This window comes from Citrus clementina, unplaced genomic scaffold (assembly GCF_000493195.1).
Source record: "Citrus clementina cultivar Clemenules unplaced genomic scaffold, Citrus_clementina_v1.0 scaffold_6, whole genome shotgun sequence".
Taxonomy (NCBI): domain Eukaryota; kingdom Viridiplantae; phylum Streptophyta; class Magnoliopsida; order Sapindales; family Rutaceae; genus Citrus; species Citrus x clementina.
Window position 1 is genome coordinate 3,224,832 of NW_006262139.1, and position 6,446 is coordinate 3,231,277.

The window sequence follows — 6,446 nt, forward strand, 5'->3', positions numbered from 1 at the left end:
CGTCATTTATAACCAATTACTTGAGCTAGTATCCTTATTTCATCTGCATAGGACAAGCAGCTTATTTCATCAGCGTCCGCAATCCTATAATGACCTATAATCCATTTTGTGTTTTGGAAAATTAGGACTGATTTGGGCTCCAATCTAACAACCCAAATTTTCCTAAGGTTTCTTATCTTCTCAAAAAGATTATTCCAGATCGGACAAATGCACTTATTCCTATGTTAGGTTCTTTAGTTCTATTTTCTATTTTGCTAAGCATTCGTTATTATATTTCCTTTGTTTTGTTATTTTATTTCCAATAATTAAATCATTAGTTAGTCCTTTATTTTATGGTCCTAGGTAGTCTAGGAATAGGATTAGCTATGACTTTGATCAATGTACTAAGAATTATTACCCTACAATTTCCCTTCCTCTCTGATTTCTTCCACTCTTCTCTATTCCTATTTCTGTTAATTATTTTACTTTTTAATTACTTGATTACTAGTAGTAACCTATAATCTAGTATTAGAGAATGTTTTTGGGCATCATGACTATCAAGGAACTTAAAGACAAGGTCGAGCACTTGTCTTAACAACTAACTCTCCAATCTCATTTGTTGCCTCGTCAACTCAATGAGAAAATTAATGCACCGTCCAAACAGTCTAATGATCTCCAAACATTAATTTTAAAGTCTTTGTGACCAATTCAATCAGCTTTAGGCAAGTGGAAAACTAATATACGACTTGACTTTCCTGCTTTTAGTAGAGAACAACCCAAGAGGATGGATTTTTCAATGTGAGTAGGACGAATGATTGATTACCTTATCTATCTAAGGCAGACCTGTTATCATTAACTATTGGACACCTAGATGGTGATGCTTTATCTTGGTATCGTTAGTTAGAGCAGACTATGGGTGAGATGACTTAGGCTTAATTCAAACGAGCCTTACTCGATTTGGAGCATTCGAAGGAAGTGATGCAGTTGGGTCTATTACTAAACTATAAAAACTGGAACTTTTCTAGAGTATCAATGGCAATTCGAAAGATTGGCCGACCGAACTAGTAATTTACCAGAAACTTTCTTTATTAGTTATTGTTGGGTATAAATACTAATGCTATTGGTGTCAATGTGCAAGTATACATAACAAGTAATAAAGTGATGAGTATTCAAGATCGTCTCCATAGGGATTGATGTTATCAGATTTGCTACAGCAATATTAACAGTGCAGATTTTGTGCTAAATTAAAATAAAACAATTAGTGAAACTATTATACTAATTAAAATAAAAGCGCAATAAATAAAATGCAACAAAGTAAATTATCACGTCAAACTCAAGGATAAAACCAATGGGAATATATAGAGTAGTTGAGTGAATAAACGCTCCTAATGGTCTTGACTATTTTCTAATGTTTGGCTCGGTTGCTGCAGTATCTGCTACAGCACTGGGCAGAATCCTTATGCATCCTCAGCCATCGCATGTTGGATATCTTATATCTATATGCAACCTAACAGTGATCAATTATTATGCCAACATAAGATATAGCATTACACGCTTAGATTCTATTTACCCTATAAGGTGAATCTCTATGTCAAGTTCATCACTAATTTTAGATTAAGCATGACCCTTCTGGGATAAGTTAAACTCAATCCAGGAAACCCAATCTAAAATCAAGTATTGCTCTGATATGTTCCACTAAGATAGGCCCTTTTGCGGCTCTCTTCTAACTTGTATCATTAAATGGGTGATCAATCGAAATAATGAATAAACATAAATACTATCAAAATAAACTGCTACAACAAACATGCAGAACACATATATTCAGTTAATAAACCATCAAGATTGTTTATCACTCAGCCACAAATAAATTTTTCATGGTTTGCAAAAAAAAAATAAAGAACAAAGTTTCAGCCATGAAACACATCCCCATGAATAAATAGAAAACACGAAAACAAAAAAAGGATAAGAAGGATTGAGCTCCCAATTAATCTCTGCAATTTTTCCTCTTGTGCAACCCTTAATCTCTCTCTTGAATCTTGTTTTTCTTTTGTTTCTTTGTGTTTTTCTCCTTGGGTTACGACCCTCTCTATTTCTTATAATGTGTACTCCTTTTATAGTTGAAAATTAGGGTAAACGAAAGCCTAGGTCGCACATAAGTCAAATTAGGAAACTACAGATCGCAATTATGCAAGTATCTCGTGCGGAATTTTTTTTGTCGTTGTTCTAAGATTGCTACAGCAATGTTGCTACAGCAACGACTACAACAACTGCACTATTCCAGATTTGTTTTAATTCTTTTGTAGCCATGTTTTTTCCTTATTTTTTCAAGCCTATTGCATTAGCATTCCTTCCTTGAAATTTAAGCTTCCGAACACCTACAATTATGCACACAATTTAAGCACAAATTATTCTAATTCAAGCAAAATTTATTAAGATTAAAGTAAAATGAATGTTTATGCAAAATGTAATAAAAATGCAATAGAAACACATCATTTACTCTCTAAGTAATATTGATTTAAGTATAGAATTGCCATAATAATTCTCATTTCATAGAGTTATCACACCCCCAAACTTAAACCATTACTTGTCCTCAAGTAATGATAACAATGCTAACACTTCAATCACACAATCATGCAACAAATAGCTCAGCTCTGTCATCAAAGTTGCAAGGATTCTTCCACCTCAAATCATACTCTTAATCATGCAAAATAGCCATAGCAGTTCAGTTATAGACTTAGGCTTCATTCTGTCCAAAATGTGTGTGTGTGCCACTTTAATCAAATTCCAGAGATGCTACAACATTACAGAGACATTGCATATAAATCAAAGGTAGATCACAAATATATTCACATATGGGGGAGCAGAATTCACAAATAAACTCAAACTGTGCTACAACAAACATAATAATTATTATTTTTTTCAGTTAAACCCTTTAATGCAACATTGAGCTTTCATGTGAATGCCTATCACTTGTAATGATCACACTCAATTACTCACTCAAAGTACATGTCAGAGTTGCTGCAGCAACACATCCAAGATGTTATATCTAGGTCTTACCTTTGGACTCCTTTAACTCAAGGCTGAACATGGGGCTCATGAACAGACCAAGTTACTCAGTATCTTAGGCAGCAGACCTATTTATTTTTCATTCCTTCATCACTATTATTTTTTACCTTTTTTTATATAATTGTTGTAGCACTGCTTATAGCTCTTGTTGCCTTTGGACTCAAGTCTGCATATGGGGTGCATACTCAACCCTGGTTACTCAACAACTTAAACCATTAGAGCAGAATTTATTTCATAACAGCACAGTCCAACAAAAATTTTTCCCCAAACTTGAGATATTTTCTACTCTTTTTTTTTTGGTTTTCCTGGCTCTGCTATAGCATTCTCATAAAACTCAACTAAAATCTTAGTGTCGGGACAGAATTTCAACCTCTATTTATAACTATCTCTACTTGGCATTCTCATAAATACTGAATAACACTCAATTTATCTTCATTAGGTTTTTAAATCCATACACAAATAATAGATAACCGAGTTTCACACAACACACAACACAAGCATAAACACATGCACTCAGAAACACAACCCCCCCAAACTTGAGTGGTGTTGTGTCCTCACAAGCACACAAAAAAAAAACCACATAAACCAGACATGCATAAAAAAGACATGTAGAATGAATTAGAAAATTAAAACTAAATGAAAGAAAAGTTTTGCAGAAAGAAGTAAAATAAACTAGCGGGTAGGGGCTACTCCCCTGTTGCTAGAAGCACTGCTGCAGCATAGGTTGTAAAGGGTCACCTCTTATTTAATCCACTTATCAAACGCTCCTTATCATAAAATCTTATCAATCCATTTGCTGCTGCAAAAGCAAGAAATGCCTCTGTTGTTTGAGAATCTTCTGTTATATGTCATGCTGTAAGTGATGCTGTAGCAATTCCCTCATACTTTTTTTTTTACATTTTTTTTATTTTACTTGCTGTAATTTAACACAAAGATATAAAAAATTAGATGCACACTTAAAATAACAAAAAGACAAATTCAATAATTTAAAAACTAAATTTAATGCTTTAAAGACTTAAAACAACTTCCTTTATTGGGTTGCTTCCCAATTAGCGCTTGATTTTAGATCTTTCAGCCTGATCTTTTTTTTTTTCGCTCAACCTGGATCCTTCAAGAATAGATGTCCCATGTAGTGCTCCACTTTCGGCCCGTTAACCTTGAATTCTTGTTGGTCTGGAGTGAGTTCCCTTTGCTGGATTTGCTCATCAATTCTGAAGGTTTGCTTTTCCCCTGACCATGCTATGTTAGCTGCTCTATGATCTTCATCATCAAGTTCTTCAAATGTTACAACATTGATTTCTTCCTTACTGCAGCAATTGTGTAATCTCTCTGCTACAACAAAGTTCATAACACTGATAAAATTACAATCTTCAATCTCATCGGGACTCTTCATGTCATCCAGCACATTGAATGTAACTTGCTGGTCATTTACCCTCATGGTTAATTCTCCTTTTTGAACATTAATTAAAGTCTTTCCCGTAGCTAAGAAAGGTCTCCCTAGAATGATTGGAACTTCTTTGTCTGCCTCAAAGTCTAGCACAATGAAATCCACCGAAAAAATAAATTTATCCACCTTCACCAACACATATTCAATCTTTCCTTCTATATATGCATGAGATCTATCAGCAAGTTGTAAAGTCACTATTGTTGGTCTACATTCACCAACTCCAAATTGCTTAAACACTGATAAAGGAATGAGATTGATGCTAGCCCCCATATCACAAAGTGCTTTGCCACTGTATTTAGGGCCAATGGAGCAAGGGATTGTGAAGCTTTCTGGATCCTTCATCTTCTGCGGTATCTTACTCTGAAGCATTCGATTGCACTCTTGTGTTAGAGCAATTGTCTCAAATTCTCCAAGTCTTCTTTTCTTTGTCAAGATATCCTTAAATTTTTTTGCATAATTTGGCATTTGCTGTAGAGCTTCCACAAAAGGGATATTGATATGTTGTTGTTTCAGCACTCCCAAGATTTTGTTGAACTGCTTGTCTTATTTTTGCTTCTGAAACCTTTGAGGAAAGGGTGGTGGATGTCTAAACTGTTGTGCTGCAACAAGTTGTGTAAACTGCTTCTCTTTTGCTCTACTCGGGTCTGTTGCTATTGGTGCTGTAGCTTTCTCACCACCAGGTGCTAGATCATAACTTTCTGCAGATGCTGTAGCAGAACAATATTGATTTGCATTCTGAAAAGTGGAAAACTATGACTCCTTCTCTACTTGAGTGTCTTATTGGCCTTAGTTGGACTCAATTCTTCTTTTTGGTACACCAACTGAACTATCAACCTCTTTTCTAGATCTCAAGTTTATCACTTTGCAGTGCTCTTTCCCTTATCTTCTTGGGTTCTCTGTGTTGCTGGGTAAACTGCCCAGAGGTCTGTTGCTTACTGCTGTAGCAAGCTGTCTAATTTGATTTTCAAAGTTTCTCAAAGATGCAGCATGACTTTGGACAACCGCTTCATTCTTCATAATATAATCCTTAATCAAAGCTTCAAGGGAGCTAAGTTGATCATTGTTGATGCTTCTTTGCTCTTGATTTTGCTGATAAAATCCAAGTGGTTGAGTATGTCTGTTCTGTCCACTAGGTGCTGCAGTAGTCTGGTTCTGACAACCCCATGAAAAGTTCAGGTGTTGTCTCTATCCAGGGTTGTAAGTGTTTGCATATGGATTTTTATGGTTCTGTCTATTGAAGCTACCCACATAATTGACTAAAACTGGATTCCCAAGACAATTGTCAAATAAATGCCCTTTTTTACAATAAACGCAAGACACATCAGAAATTTGGTTAACAGTTGCTGAAGCAGTAGTCATAGCCTTTACCATCCTTGTTAATGAAGTTACTTGGGCTGACAATGTTGCCAAGGTATCTACGTTGTGAACTCCTGCTGTTTCTCTTGCTGCAGTTTGTCTGGTTAATGGCCACTGATAGTTATTGTTGGTTATTTTCTCTAAAATTTCATAAGCCTCATTGTAAGACTTAGATAACAAGGCCCCATTTGCTGAAGCGTCCACCATCAATCTAGTGCTTGGGTTGAGACCATTATAGAAAGTTTCCAACTGTATACAGCAAGGAATACCATGATGAGGACATCTTCTGAGTAACTCCTTAAATCTCACCCATGCATCACACAAGCTCTCATCTTCAAGTTGATGGAAAGATGTGATCTCGTTCCTCAACTTTGCATTCTTGGTTGGCGGGAAGTATTTCATCAAAAATTTGCCAGACAAATCATTCCATGTTGTGATAGAATTTGGTGGTAGAGAATTCAACTATGCTCTTGCTCGATCTCTAAAAAAAATGAGAAAAGTCCAAGTCTCAATGCATCCTGCAATGCTCCAGCAATCTTGAAAGCATCACTTACTTTCAAAAATAACTTAAGGTGTAGATGAGGATCTTCGGATGGCA

General features: G+C 35.5%; 1 non-coding gene across 1 annotated transcript; it reads left to right on the top strand.

The window, feature by feature from the left end:
- The first annotated feature begins 6,113 nt into the window (after nt 1-6,113).
- On the top strand, nt 6,114-6,220 carry LOC112097541. Its single transcript, XR_002905072.1, has one exon. It is a non-coding gene; the product is annotated as a small nucleolar RNA R71 (small nucleolar RNA).
- Nucleotides 6,221-6,446: the final 226 nt, after the last annotated feature.